Genomic DNA, 14848 nt, shown 5'->3' on the forward strand with positions numbered 1-14848 from the left:
TTTGATCTTCGATCTCTGAGGGTCCTCAATTATTGGTTCTTTTTGTGGCTCTCCTTTGTAAGGCTTGAGTAGACTCACATGGTTAACATTGTGAATGAGACAATGGTTGGGAAACTTTAATTGATAAGCCATGTCATTGATTGGCTTAAGAATTCAAAAAGAAAGGACCACAGTATCTTTTTGCTAGTTTAGCATGATACTCTTGGTGGCTTGTAGGATTCTTGCACGTAGTATGCCTTAGATGAGCCTTGAGAAACTTTAGCAAGACCCAATCGTTTTTCTTAAAGGCTAAAACTCTTCTATGCTTATTAGCAGCAGCCCTTTTTGCCTTTGCTGTGAGATGGATATAACCTCTTTAATCTTTGGAAAATATTCTTGTGAGTCTCAGCTATATTCATCAGCAGCGAACATTTCCCCATGTACTTTAAGTAGTAAGGGACTTTTGGATCTTCTCTCTTTAACCTCGAAAGGTGCTTTTCCCATAAAAGTATATACAATGTCATTGTACGCATACTCTATGAGAGGTAGGTACTTCTCTCATTGAGAACGTTGATCTACTTCCATGACATAGGCTTTTAGTAGATTCAAGAATCGTTAGATTAGTTATTTCACTTTGATCATCCATTTGTGGATGATAGGCCGAAAGAGAAATTTAATCTACTTCCTAGATTCTCAAAGAGACCCTTCTAGAAATTATTGGTCATTCTAGGATCTTTGTCCGACACTATGGATGTTGGCAAGCCATGATACTTGAAAATCTGAGATCTAAAGAGGGTTTCCGTTTGATGTGCCTTAATAGTCTTTTTGACAGGCCGTATAGGTGAGTAACACATAGCCTATTTCAGTTTGGAAGATAACCATCCTTCAAGGTGAATGGTTCTTTTTCTTCCCTAATGCAAAGGCTATAATTACGTTCTTAAAAGTCTCGATCAATAGCATACTCATCTATCATAAAAGATAGATCATTGTGAGTTGCTATAGACACCACATTTACCCTTGGCCGTTGTAAAAGTGCATCGACCACTTGATTGTGCTTGCCAACAATGTGAGCAATATGGAATTTAATTGCGAAATAAAATTTGCCCACCTCATTTGTTTGTCGAAAAGCTTGGTTTACGTCATGAAGTTCTTGAGACTTTGTGATCCATTCGTAGGATGAATGGAGCCCCAAGAGATAGTGCTTCCATGTGTCTACGACATGTGATATGTGCCATCTTTCTTTTGTACTAAAAGTACCGGTGAATAGAATGGAGAGGTGCTAGGCCTCATCATCCCTTTTTCCACCAATTCATGCACTTGCCTCATGATCTCCTCTTGTTGAGCTTGTGAAACTCAATATGGAGGTTTATTAGTAGGTGATGAGCTTCCTAGTAGGTCATCATCGCCTCGTTTTGGAGGTAGCTCACTAGGGATGTCATCAATGAAAACATCTTGGAATCCATTTAGGAAATTAGATAACACTAATTCCTCTTGATTCCCTTTATTGCTACTTGTGAAAACATTAGAATCATTTACAGATTCTCTAACAAAAATCATATGCGCAAAGAAATAGAGCTTTTCATTGACTTATCAAAAGCAAGCGTATTTACCAAGGATATGGTGTTCCCCAACTCATTAGCATCTATGTACACGCTCTTTCTAATGTAGGTGAAGTAGATTCTCCATTTAGGGAACTTCATGTTGGCAGCCATGCGGTTGAACCATGGTGCCCCTAGGATAACATCCTCATGTTGGAGAGGAGAGATTAAAAAAAGTCTTCTTTGTCGACGTAGCTTTGGACATGAAGCCTCAACTTCCCAATCAAGGGAGTAACGGAGGCTTGCTATCCCTTGAAAGCTATGTCAGCAGTTATAGTATCTCCCATCTCAAAAGCTTGAATGCTCAACTTGGTGGCCAAGTCCGTTGATATGAAGTTGTGAGTAGAGTAGAGCCAGGGTCAAACAAGATAAAGGCATCACGCTCCCTTACTTTTTCCCAAGCATAGGAGAGTGATGAGCCCTTGCAATGAGTATCCGCTTTTGGAGCTTCAACCATGGAAGCTCTAGGAGTGTCATTGAGTACATTTCTTTTGGGGCAAGAACGATAACCATGTCCTTGCTCCCCACACTTAAAGCATTTATGGTCTTTCCGAAAGGCCTCTAATTCTTCGGGAGAGAGCTTATTTTTACCTTTGTAGGATCCTTTCTCCTTGGCCTTGTTGTTGTTGTTGTTGGTGTTGCCTTGGGAACATTTTTGAGCATATCTCTTCCCTTTAGCTTCATTTTGATCCTTGTTTTCCATGGGCTTGACATTTCTTCTCGCCCCTTGTTGAAAATTGATCCTTGAAGCAACCATAGTGTGGTGGATGACTTCGGTGATAGTGCTAGGCCATTGTGAGTTGACATACTCGGCCATTTCTTCAGGTAATACCGCACAAAATTGTTGCTTTTGTTTGACGAAGTCTATCCTTTGAAAGATTGTAGCTTTGAGATGTAAATCCCAAAACTTGTCTACATATTTGTGGATAGACTCATTGAAGAGCAGCTTCAAGCTCCACCATTCGGTGAGCACTTTGTCCTTTGCATCGCTTGCAAGGAATTGCTTCATGATGGAAACTCTTAGAGTTTTTCATGTCTTTGGAGCCTTGCCGTTGCCATGAAGGCTAGCCCACCATTGACGAGCAAATTTTTGGAAGTGCATAACTACATGGCGTATCTTGGAGGACTCATCTCCAAAGGCCGCATCAAATTGTTGGATGAAGGCCAATGCTTTGTCTGCGGCACCAAAGGTGCCATCATAGGTGAGAAAAGAGACACTCTTTCCTCCCTCTTTGAATTTCTTGAGCTTTTGTGATCTTCTCCATGTAGGGTACGATTTGTGATGTCCTCTCTGCTTGTATTCTCTAGGAGAATAACTATTGCTTTCGTCAGAAGAGGAGGAAGGTGAAGAAGAAGGAGAAGAGGGTGACCTCTTTCTTGCCTTTTTCTTCCTTTGTTTCCTCTCTTCCCTTTTGGAGTGATCAAGAGAAGGACTATGGGTTGACCATTTCCTCTTGGGAGGAGTTGGCGATAGTCTAGACTGCTATCTTCATGAAGCCACATCTTTAGAGAACTTAGGGATTCACTTCTTTCTCGTTCTTTGGATTCCTCCTCTCTTATGGGAGAGAGTCTTCTTTTGGGAGTCTCATCAAGAGGCCTCCTAAACTCTCTCTCCTCTTGGAAGGGAAATCCCATAAGCACGAAGTTTTTGCGTAACTCGGCTTGCAAAGTAGGGTTGCCCATAGCTTGATGCAACCTAGTAACAAGATAATTGATAAACATGGGGGCATCATCATTATCACCTTCATGTGCAAAATCAAAGTTATCAATGTTCATTCTACTCTCTTGGTTATTATCAGCCATGCTAATTATACTTATGTGTTTACTTAGTGTATTCTTTGGCAATTCAAAACCTTAGTTGCTACTCCTCTGCGCCTTTGAAAATCAGCACTTAAGTATCTACACCCATGGCTCAAATTGGTTAATTATAAAGAGTAGTGGAGTGAGTCTAACATAGCAGAATTGCCGAGGGATAGCTCCTTTCGGACTTCTTATGGCTCAATAATGGTAAAGGCATAGGCAAGTCTAAAAAGACACCATTATTAAGATCAAAGCTCTCGAGGTGTGCACCATATCCCACATACTGGGCTCAACAAAACCGATAATAGATCCCAGTCCCACTTACCCTAATATAATTAACAAAATCAACCATCAATAGGCTACTTAAGGACCTCTGTTCTTAAGCAAGAAAAGAGAAACCAAATGCTCTGATACCACTGTAATGGAAATGGCCTATGAACTTTGAGAACAACGGTATTAAGAGAATTAGAGTGAAAATTTTTGTGAGATTACTTTGAGAACATAGAGGATGAACTTAATTGATGGTAGCAACATGAACATAGTACTTAATTAACTTGGCATGAACAATACTTTTGCAAGAGAGAGAGAGTATTAGAGAACATGACAATAGTTGAGGACGGGATTTACTTGGAGCTGGTCCCCCCTCCAAAATGTGTTTGTATTATATATTCTCCCATCAAGAGAGACTTGGTACAATACAATATTTGTATTCCTTGTGACCTTGGTGATGCTATGAAGATGGAAAGCTTCATGCATCACGAGCATAACATAAAATTTGTAAAAAGCATTAACTATCCCAAGCCTCAGCCCCAACAGGGAAAAAGAGAAAGAAGAATCATTCATAGGAGAAAGAAATAGTTCCTCACTTATCATCACTCTTATTTCTTAGCATAGAATAATAGCATAGTAATGAAGATGGCAAGCTTAAGCATTGAAGCATGGCTCATGGTTGGATTTGCATTCCATAGCCAAGAGTGTTGGTTCTCAACAAGCTTGGAGAAGGAGATGGAGCTCTTGCACTTTGTACCCACACAATGAGAGAATGCATGTGTGTGTGGGAGAGTATACCCCCCTCTCATTTTTGGTCCACCTCTCTCTCTCTCTCTCTCTCTCTCTCGTATTATTTAATTATATCATTTGGACATGTGTCCTCTTTTTCCTCTTTGAGAGAAAGAACTTAATTATTTATCTTTATGCATCTAAATTCTCATTGGACCCCTTGAAAGCCTATCCAATAGGATTCAAGCACATCATGAGGGCCACATGTGGAGGATTTTGACATGTGTCTTTTATGCTTCTTAAGTCATTTGGTTTGAATTGAACACTTCAAGCACTTAGTCAATTAAACATGGAAATGTGTCTTTTATGCTTCTTAAGTCATTTGGTTTGAATTGAACACTTCAAGCACTTAGTCAATTAAACATGGAAACCGTTTATGCCTCTTGAGAGTTTATCTTTGAATTGAACACTTCAAGAACCTTAGTCATTTAAGCATGAGAATCACCTCAAGCTCGGGCAAGGCTCCCACAAATACTTTAATTACTTTAGTTAGCAAGTCGAAAAGCACCTCATGCTTGGGTAGGATTCCCACCTCAAGGTCAACCCTAGCTTGCCTAAGGTCAAAGGACTTTTTAACACTAACCTTTGGAGGTCTTTAATGAAGCTAAGTCTAAGGTCTTTTAAGCTCCATTAGATGCACATTTCTCTTTGATAGACTACCTCCTTTTGGACTCCTATTGAGATGTAACCATCTCTCCTCTTGGTCCCTTGTTGAGGTAGATCTAGAAGAACTTATTGCACATTGCTTTTTGGTAGACCGTCTCCTTAGATGCAACCATTTCTCCTTTTGGTCCCCTGTTGAGATAGGTCTAGAAGCACAAACCTATATCCTAACTCTTGTTCCCCTTTTATCTTCCCATATTAAATGATCAGTTTAATAGGAGAAAGTCATTTGGTAAAGTTAGATATTATATTTTATGACACTGTGTGTGTGTGTGTGTGTGTGTGTGTGTGTGTGTGTGTGTGTGTGTGTGTGTGTGAGAGAGAGAGAGAGAGAGAGAGAGAGAGAGAGAGAGAGAGACCCATGCTGCCTCATGACGACCTTTGTGCCAGAATGCATCCACCTGGAACCAGCTGGGTCCCCCCTTCTTCCGCTCTTTGTCCACCATCGGAGGAGTTGTGGAGCATGGACTAATTCCTAATGTAGACCGGCAATGCTGTGAAGGATGCAATATTGCAACCAGCTCCTTCCTCTTTGCTTGCCTTTTGTACATCATGTAATTCCTTGGTAGCTACCTTTCTCTATCTCCTCTGGTGATCTGTACCTACGCTATGTCCACTCTACCTCTTGTGTGCCTCGCCTGTTGTGCATCCTACGTATTGCCAACATCTCTATAGTGGTGCAGTCAATGTCCGTTTTGACCCTCGATTTTGAATCTACTTTGCTACAACCTCATGCACACAGAGCATCCCGCAAGACATCACTGACGGTCAGTGCCGTGACCACCTACACTTAATCCCTAACCCCAATGTAAGCAATAGGCTCCCTCTCTTTATCCTTTGCCTATCATAGATCATAGATCACCCTAATGCTGCCTCACTCCTTACCTCTCCTTCAAGCACCTATCTGAACTGCCTACTGAGCCTAGTTTTTCCCGCCCCTAAAGTCGTGCACTGCTCCATCTTTCTGGCCGCCATTGTGAACGTCCATAACAAAACTGCACCATATTCTGCGGTAGTGGTGAAGCGCGCACATACTATCACACACATGTCTCCTCCCCCCAGCGTCCTGTGCATGCATATTAAGGTACAAACGTTACCGTGTTTGCCTTTTTGCCTCTAATCTTGAAAGTAAAGAATCTTTGATCTCTTCCATGGACTTACAGATTTGACCTTGCAAACCTTGAGAGCTAGAGCTATGTCTGGAGGGCAACTAGAGGTGCTCTCTACTTTGGACAAGGCCAAGATGCAATGGTATCACTTCACCACCATCGTGATCACCGGTATGGGATTCTTCACCGACGCTTGTGATCTGTTTTGTATTTCCACTGTCACCAAGATTCTTGGTTGCATTTACTACTACAACCCGGATTTTGGCAAGCCTGGAAGCCTCCCTCCCAATGTGTCTGCAGCTGCCAATGGTGTCGCTCTTTGTACCCTCGCTGGCCAACTCTTCTTTGGTTGGCTCAAAGACAAGCTGGGCCGCAAGAAGGTCTATGGAGCCACATTCATGCTCATGGTTATCTGCTCCATTGTGTCAGGCCTCTCATTCAGAAACACACCCAAATTTGTCATGACTGCTTTGTGCTTCTTCAGATTTTGGCTTGGTTTCGGCATAGGCGGTGACTATCCCCTTTTGGCCACCATCATGTCTGAGTATGCTAACAAGCGTACTTGTGGTGCTTTCATTGCTGTTGTCTTTGCCATGCAAGGCACGAAAATACTGGCAGGTGACTACCCCCTTTCGGCCACCATCATGTCTAAGTATGCTAACAAGCGTACTTGTGGTGCTTTCACTGTTGCTGTCTTTGCCATGCAAGGCACAAAAATACTGGCATGTGCCACTATTTCTATCATCGTCTCTGTTGCCTTCAATAATGCCTACCACTGTCCTGCTTTTGACGATGATCACATTGGGTCGACTCCTCCTCAGGCAGACTTTGTGTGGAGACTGGTCTTCATACTTGGGGCTATTCTTGCACTCTTGACATACTACTGGCGAATGAAGATGCCCAAGAACGAGAATTATACAGCATTGGTGGAAGGTAATGCAAAGCAAGCTGCACCGGACTAGCCAAAATTAGTAGTAAAACTTTACGTTCTTTTCTGGTAAAAAGAAAACAGTAGTAAAACTCAAGACATGTCCATCATTATGTTTACACACTCTTCATTCAAATGAGTGCCCACTATCTTATTTCAACCAATTGGCATTTTTGGCCTATCAAAAAATGCTTGAAAATAAACTTTTTGTCTATTTTAGTCAGCAAAAAGAGAAGGCATCTCTATAGCCTTTGCCCTTTGGGCGGACCAAAAACAAGGTGAAAGTTTACTATGGCCTGCATAAGGCTATTGAGAGTAATTTACTATAAAGAGGCTTATTTGTGATAGGAACAAGTGAAAGGGTCACGATGGCTTTCTTAAACAATAGAAAAGTGATAAAATCATTAGGTTGAGTTTAACTAATATTATATAAGGTGAAGCATTGTTTGGGAATGTCTCATTTATTAAGCAACCAAGTTTCCTTTTCGCGAATAAAAAAAACCAAAAATATTAGCAATTTTTTTGAAATTTGTAGGAATTTTTAACTAAATTCTCACACATTTCATAGACTTTTCTTCACTTTGCCATGCTTTGCTCATGAATATGTGTGTGTGTGTGTGTGTGTATGTGTAGAATTTACTAGAATTATGTAACATGAAGCTTCACTTTAGCATTCTTAAAGAATGCCAAATGAAAGGTGAACTAAAAAGATCCATCTAATATTTTAAAACCGAAATAACATTTAATGTAGGTCTCAATCATCACTGAAAACATTGAAGGTATGGCTAACTCAACTCTCCTCTAAGGCTTCTTTTACAAAGCCAAAAATGAGGACTTGATTTTAAAACATTTGTTGTCACATTAAAGTTTTTTTTTTGAAAACAAGTGTAACAATGAACTAATTAAATTACAATATATTGTGTAATTTGCAAAAATTTCCCTAAGCTAACTAAGTAAAGATTTGCATAGGGAGCGATGTGGTGTGGGGGATAGAAAAACTTATCAATGGATCAATCAAAGGTGGCTTTAAACTTTTTGGACTTAATTGGCACTCATTGAGCATATGAAGGTAAAAGAGAAGCAATTTAATGATGAGATTTTGAAAAGTTAATATTCACTCTCCATTATCATGGGCTTTAGTTTCAAAAATCTAGAGATAGGACCTTTTAATATCAAGATTTATCATTCTCAAATTCTAAACCATACATACCGGTTTTTGTTGTAAGCCATTGGTCTACTTTTCTTGTCGACCTAGGAAACACAGTTATGCAAAAGTGATTATAAATTTTTTAATCTCTATCAGAAATGATCACTTTAAGAAAACCAAGATGAAAGAAATACATTTGATGAATTGCTTTACAATGTGTGGTGCATTCAATGTTTTTTGCATATAATTAAAGATGTCATTAACCCCATATTTGTGAATTTAGGATAATTTTAATTCTCAATTTTGTATATGAGAGCTATAGAATATGGTAAAATTGTCTTTAAGTTTCTCAAAACCATATCATGCAACTTGAAAGTGCTTTGAAAATGGAGTTGACTAAGCTATTGTGCGCAATTTGGAGTTATAATATTCAAGTTATGATAATTTCAAAGTTTTGACCATGAATCCCAAGCTTATGAAAATTTCCTTTATTCACCAATTAAGTTTCCATTTTCTAAATCCATCAAAAAAATCCCATACCATGTCATGTTGTCATGAAGTGAGAAAAATATATAACATCCATGGATAACTCTTATCAAGGCCCAAAACGAAAGGGCAAAACCATAAGAAATCCTTGAGGCCTAGCATCTGCATGTATTCTACGCTAACATGTAATGCAAGTAGAAATAAAGTGACACACATCATGTTTGATGTCATACTAGCAAATTTGTTCTTCACAAAAAAAGTATGGTTGAGATACCCTTGTGACCCATATATGGTGTTCCATAAAACCAATTATTGAGAAGGTCAAATCACACCACAATTTCCATGAACACACAAAAAACCATTAGAATATAAGTAATTATTAGTTTAAATCCAATTTGTAGGCATCATATCAATCCAAATAAAAGAAAAACAAACATTATTAAGATAAAAATCATGCATAAGATCAACAGAAGTATACTAGTGAGTGAGCTATTATTGATTGGAGGACATCTACTGATAAGTGCATTTGCAAAAATATTTTTATGACTAGATTGGACTAAAAAATTGAAAAGCTTGTACAAAAGGATCCCTTTGGATGTGTCTATTTGAGATGGGAATTTGCTTAAACAAGTGTTGTATATTTTGTTGATCAATTTTGACAAGAAAAGTAGAACCCATGAGATGATGTTTCCAAATACTAAGAGCAAATAGCAAGAGCATGAATAACAATGAGCAATTGCTTGCCATACGTATATATTTTCATTCAATTGGTTTGAACTTACAATTCTCAAAAGCAATCAAATGATCATCTTGCATCACACCAACTAATCACTCGGTGATTTCTCAATTGAATGAGCTCGAAATGCTTCAAAATTTTAGGAGAAGGTAGGCAAGGTCTATCAAAACTATTATGGACCACTAAAACATAATTTTGAAGGGCACAAAAATCACAATTTATCATTACACAAGTCATCAAAACTTGAATATAAATACTCTTGAGAGTTGCCCCTAAAGCCTAGTATCGTCCTCCTATCAAAAGAGTAGCAATTAAAATTGAAAATATTACTTAGACAATAGATTTAGACTCACATAGTGTAGATGTGAGCCTTCATTAAATTGATTGAATACACTTGTTGGAACGAGCAAGAGGAAAGGAACACAATGCACTTGTCAGAATTTGATTTGGATTAACAAATTGAGAGAAATACTGATTACAGAAGTGTTATGTAGCTTTAGCTTCACCCGTACAATAGCTTATCCAAAAGCCTCCTCATTTCTCATAAAGAATGACCTACATACATAGGGATGCTAAAAAATGATTCGTAGGCTCTGTTCTCGTAGATATAATACATACAATAAAAGAGATTAGGAATTTTCAACACCATAAATTCATATGAGAACTCTCAAGTATCCTTTACAATCCGTTAAATATAGTGAGGGATTTATATGCTAGAAGGGGTATCCACCTTGGAATTTGCAAAGACTCGTCCCTCCTAGACAATGTTCATCCTTGACATTGTTTATTTGTCATGTGTTTTTTGCTATACAAAATAGCATGCAAGTCTTTGTTTAAGAGCCCCTCTAGAGATAGTGGGACTAGTTTTTCCTCGGTTGGAATCTCCAACTTCGAGCATCTGTCGATGTACTGCCTCATTCGACTCACGCTATCTCTGACAGTTTCTCCTTGTTCCTGTTTGAAACTATAGATTTGTGCCACATTACTATGATGTATGCCCATTTTAGAACAAGTAGTGACAAATATCATGGCCAAAGTTGGCAAGTCAGTTATCGATCCAAGAGGTATGGTTTGGAATCAAGTCAAGTGTTTTCCCTCCAAGATCATCCCAAATCCCTCAAATTGTGTATGGAAATTGTTTATGCATTCCGATCTCAAAACTTGTCTGAAGCTAGCCAAATGTTCATATGGGTCCCTTGTCCTGCTATATTTTTTAAGCCACTTTTGGAAATCTATTGGTGTGACTCTACGATTGTGTTCAGCAGGCACTAAGCAACCAAGGTCGACGGCCATTGGATTTACCAAGCATATCAAAACACTAATTGATGCAATTGATGTTGGTGAAAAGTGGTACTTCGGCTGCAAATGATTACCCACGAAGTTTTATGAGCTTCACATAATCAAGATTAGCTCAATGGAGAATTTTTGGCTACCAAGCCTCAAGAAGTTTTTGAAACTCCAACGGATTTTCAACTTCAACCATTGATCTTCTCGCAGATTTCCAAATTGTTTTTCTTTGTCAAGTGTCATAGATCTTTTATGTTGTCAACCCCATATATTTTTTGTCAAAGCTTTAATTTAGACTGTCAGTTATCCATTAATTCCATGGCACATTTGTACAGGATATAGACAATGCAACGAACAAAATTGGTAATACCTCCCATTTATGTTTGGTTATGACTTCTTGTTGTCTCACTCCAATAGTAAGGTTCCATTTCTCTATTTTTCAAATTTTTTGAATGTCGTTTCAAGGTGTATACTAGGACATAATCACCTATTGAAAACTCTTTGCTTTTCACATATTGATCATGCAATTTTATCATTTGTCATTTTTTAGCATAAATGCATGCGGCAGATTGAAGTCATGTTACATTTAACTGCTCAAGCTTATCAATCATTTTGACAATTCTTGCCCCATCCACTCTAATTCTTTAGCTATATGCAGAGTAATGATAAACAATTCTAAGGGAAATATAGCATTAATGCCAAAGATCATGTTAATGGCATTGTGTTTATCGATAATTCAACTCTATAAGCCCATAAAGCCAAATGCAGCTTTGGTTTCCAATCTAACCTCGCTTCATCACAACTTGTAAAATGACCTCCTGCTTGACATGTATGTGCTTGCTTTAGTATTGGCATATGCTCACCCTCTATTGCATACATTTGTAATTGCCCATCATTACCCTCTTGTAGAGATGATTGGAAATCAACTTATTATCTCAAGCTTCCATTCTAATTGATTTAATCCTTATTTTACCCAATCCCTCAGGGAAGGTTCTAGTCATTAGGTATTTTACAATGTAGTTGCTCTATTTTGGTGCCATTATAATATGAAACATGTTCAATAAGTCTTGTGGTGATTTAGCACTACATGTTGTACACACATTTATGTATTCATGAATCTTTTTCCTCATATTTTCTCAATTTAAACTTGATCTCATCAAGTTTTGCACGTTTTCATCGTGAAAACCAATATTTAGAATATGCATTTGAGCTAAATAGATAGGTTTTTCTTTAGGCTCAATGCATAATCACAATATTTGGTCCGATCCATGTTTGTAGAGATGTCCAACCAACAATAGAATAGATTTTGATTGCTCAATTATTTGTGGTTGTCTCTCTATTTTGATACTTTCTATGGTGAAAAGAGGGATGAATCTTTCACTCCATTTAGGTATCATTTGTATGTTAAAGAGATAACAATCAGGTAGACCATCATCCACTCCAAAGTGTGCTTCTCCATACATCATTTGCGAAGGGTGATCAACCGTTTGGTGAGTCGTACCTTTCTAGATTATTACTGTGAAATCAAACTCAAGCACAATAACAAACCATCAAACAATACGTCATGTGTTGCAAAGTTTTTTCATTGAATAAAGCAAAGCTTGATGATCCACAAAAGATGTGAATTAATTTGCTAGTAAATAGTGCCCAAACTTTTTAACCGCATAGATCATTCCTAATCCTTTTCATTCCATAGAAGGGTTATTTTTTGTAGCACTATTCAATTTCTGGTTAGCATAACAAATGGGGAAATCCATGTTACCTGCATGTGGCTAAGCCAGTATACACCCACCTATAGCTTAAGCTGACGCATTGATATGAACATGAAATATTTTTGTCCAATCAGGAGCTTTCAAGATTGGAGTAGAAATAAAAAAAAATCTTAAGTTATTGGAAAGTTTTTTTACACTTTTTTGTCCAATAAAATTTTGTAATCAGTTGCTAAAGAGGTTTAGCAACTATTGCATACACGTAGATAAATCGTATATGGTGTAGGGGGGGTCACCTCCAATTGTATACAGATCAGCCCCAGCAGGGGGGCGCCCTCCCTTGGGTGCCCCAATGTGCAACCCTTTGAGGCCAGGGGCGAGTAGTCATCCATCTAAATTTCTAAGATATTCTTTGAATGCATGGCTCATCAATATGTGAAAGGTAGCCATTGCATTGGTAAAGCCAAACGCATACCTCTATATGCATAAACACCTCATTTTATGGCAAAGGTTGTTTTACATTGATCCTTAGGGTTTGATTGTCAACTATCTATATACAAAGAATCCGTTTAAGAAGCTATAAGATTCTTTTTCAACCAATCTTTCTAATATGTTTCGTGTTATAAGAAGGGGATAATTGTCTCGAATAGTTGCATCATTCAACTTTTTGAGGTTGATGCACACTCTTAGTTTTGTGTTTTTGTTAGGCACAACCACAATTGGCAAGACCACGATCTATATGTTATATCTCATAGATGAATTCTACTTCTTTTAGTTTATCTATATCCTCCTTGATCTTTCCTCCAAATGTCTCATTGTAGATGTAGGGATGTTGTTTGCTTGTTTTATCATCACCCTTAAGAGGGATTGTATCCTGACAAATGTTAGGATCCATTCCTTTAAGATCTTTATGTGACCAAGCAAAGACATTTCTGTACTCCTTGAGCGCTGCTATTAAAATCTCCTCCTCTTCAGGGTTAGATCATTTATAGTGTATGCAAGACTTGGCTCTTCTCCAAGTTCTACTAGGTCAATTTTCTTCGATTTCTCAAGTCCATTGTAAGAGGTTCTATGTTCTTTAAGCTCTCTCATCATCTATTGTGTTACAATCATGTGATCTTGGATTATATACCTCTTGTAATGGGATGGAACATTAATTTGATATGACTTAAGTTCTTTCTCACTCTCCATTTCAATTGTCCAAACGTCTTTCAAAGTTTATTTTGCTAGTGACAATTATTTTTCTGTTCAACTTTTTCTATTTTTGGTTCATTGTTCTTTACTTTGGTATTTCTTGGTTTGGTTTTCATTATTTTTGTTTACTTTGCTTGCATGACAAGGAATTTGAGTATCTCCTTGTGATTTTGTCCTTCACACAATTGGTAGCTCCTACAATCATCAAGCACTTCATTTTTACCCTTGAGTTTTAGCATAGGATTTTCTCTTTTTTGCTCAATTGTTTGGTGCATTTAGCTTTGAACCTTGCTTGTTGTTCTAATTTTTGGTTTGGAAAGTCATAAAACATATCCTCTTATCATCTACATGCTCGTACAATGGCATGTCTAAATGGGTATCATAAAAGATATCATGTGGCCCAAAGAGGTCTCTTACTGAGATCTCATCCCTTACTCACATACATGGTATCTCATTTTTTGTACTTTTTGATTCATTTCTCTCGTTTGTCTGATGAATTATTTCAACCATTTGAAAGAGAACAATATCATAACCCCTTTAATCAAAAAAATTTGTAGGGGCGACTTCATTCACACTACATCCATGATAACTAGTATTTGAGTGCATTCTAGAGGTTCAAGAAGATCCTTTGGGAAAGGCTTTGATATGTAAGCTTCATCCTGTAGTGACCTTTCTAGTTTGAAGTCTTCCTTAAGGAGACTGTCACAATCAAAGGCTCCACACATCCAAATATAAGCTTTGGATTGAAGCCATGTAAGGAATTTTGTTTTATTTATCATGTCAAAATCAAACTCCTCAATATGCGTTTGATTAACATTTCTATAGGTAGGATACTTCAAGCTTACTCTCATAGTCGTTTCTGTTGCAAGTAGATATGGTCATAACCCCAATTCTGGATATTTTTAAGCTATCCAATGAATGGACGTGTTAGGGTTCATGCCAATTGGCCGAACATCCATCACACTGACTGTTCTAACCTTATCTATTCTTTTGATTATATAGAGCAATAAGGAGTAGTGAGGCATTCAAATCCTCACTAAGAGCTCCACCCACATTGTGCTCGTGTCTATTCTTCTTTTTCCTCGTACTCTGCACGCACCGTGCACACCTCTTGAAGTGTTCTTTCTGCCAAATTTTTGGTTTTTGCTCAATT

The 14848-nt window shown here is 38.0% G+C and overlaps 1 pseudogene; it reads left to right on the forward strand.

Annotated features, from left to right (window-relative positions):
* The first annotated feature begins 6294 nt into the window (after positions 1 to 6294).
* On the forward strand, positions 6295 to 7209 carry LOC147461961 (putative inorganic phosphate transporter 1-4; annotated as a pseudogene).
* Positions 7210 to 14848: the final 7639 nt, after the last annotated feature.

Source organism: Adiantum capillus-veneris, chromosome 3 (assembly GCF_014529385.1).
Source record: "Adiantum capillus-veneris isolate H3 chromosome 3, ASM1452938v2, whole genome shotgun sequence".
NCBI classification, from domain to species: Eukaryota; Viridiplantae; Streptophyta; class Polypodiopsida; order Polypodiales; family Pteridaceae; genus Adiantum; species Adiantum capillus-veneris.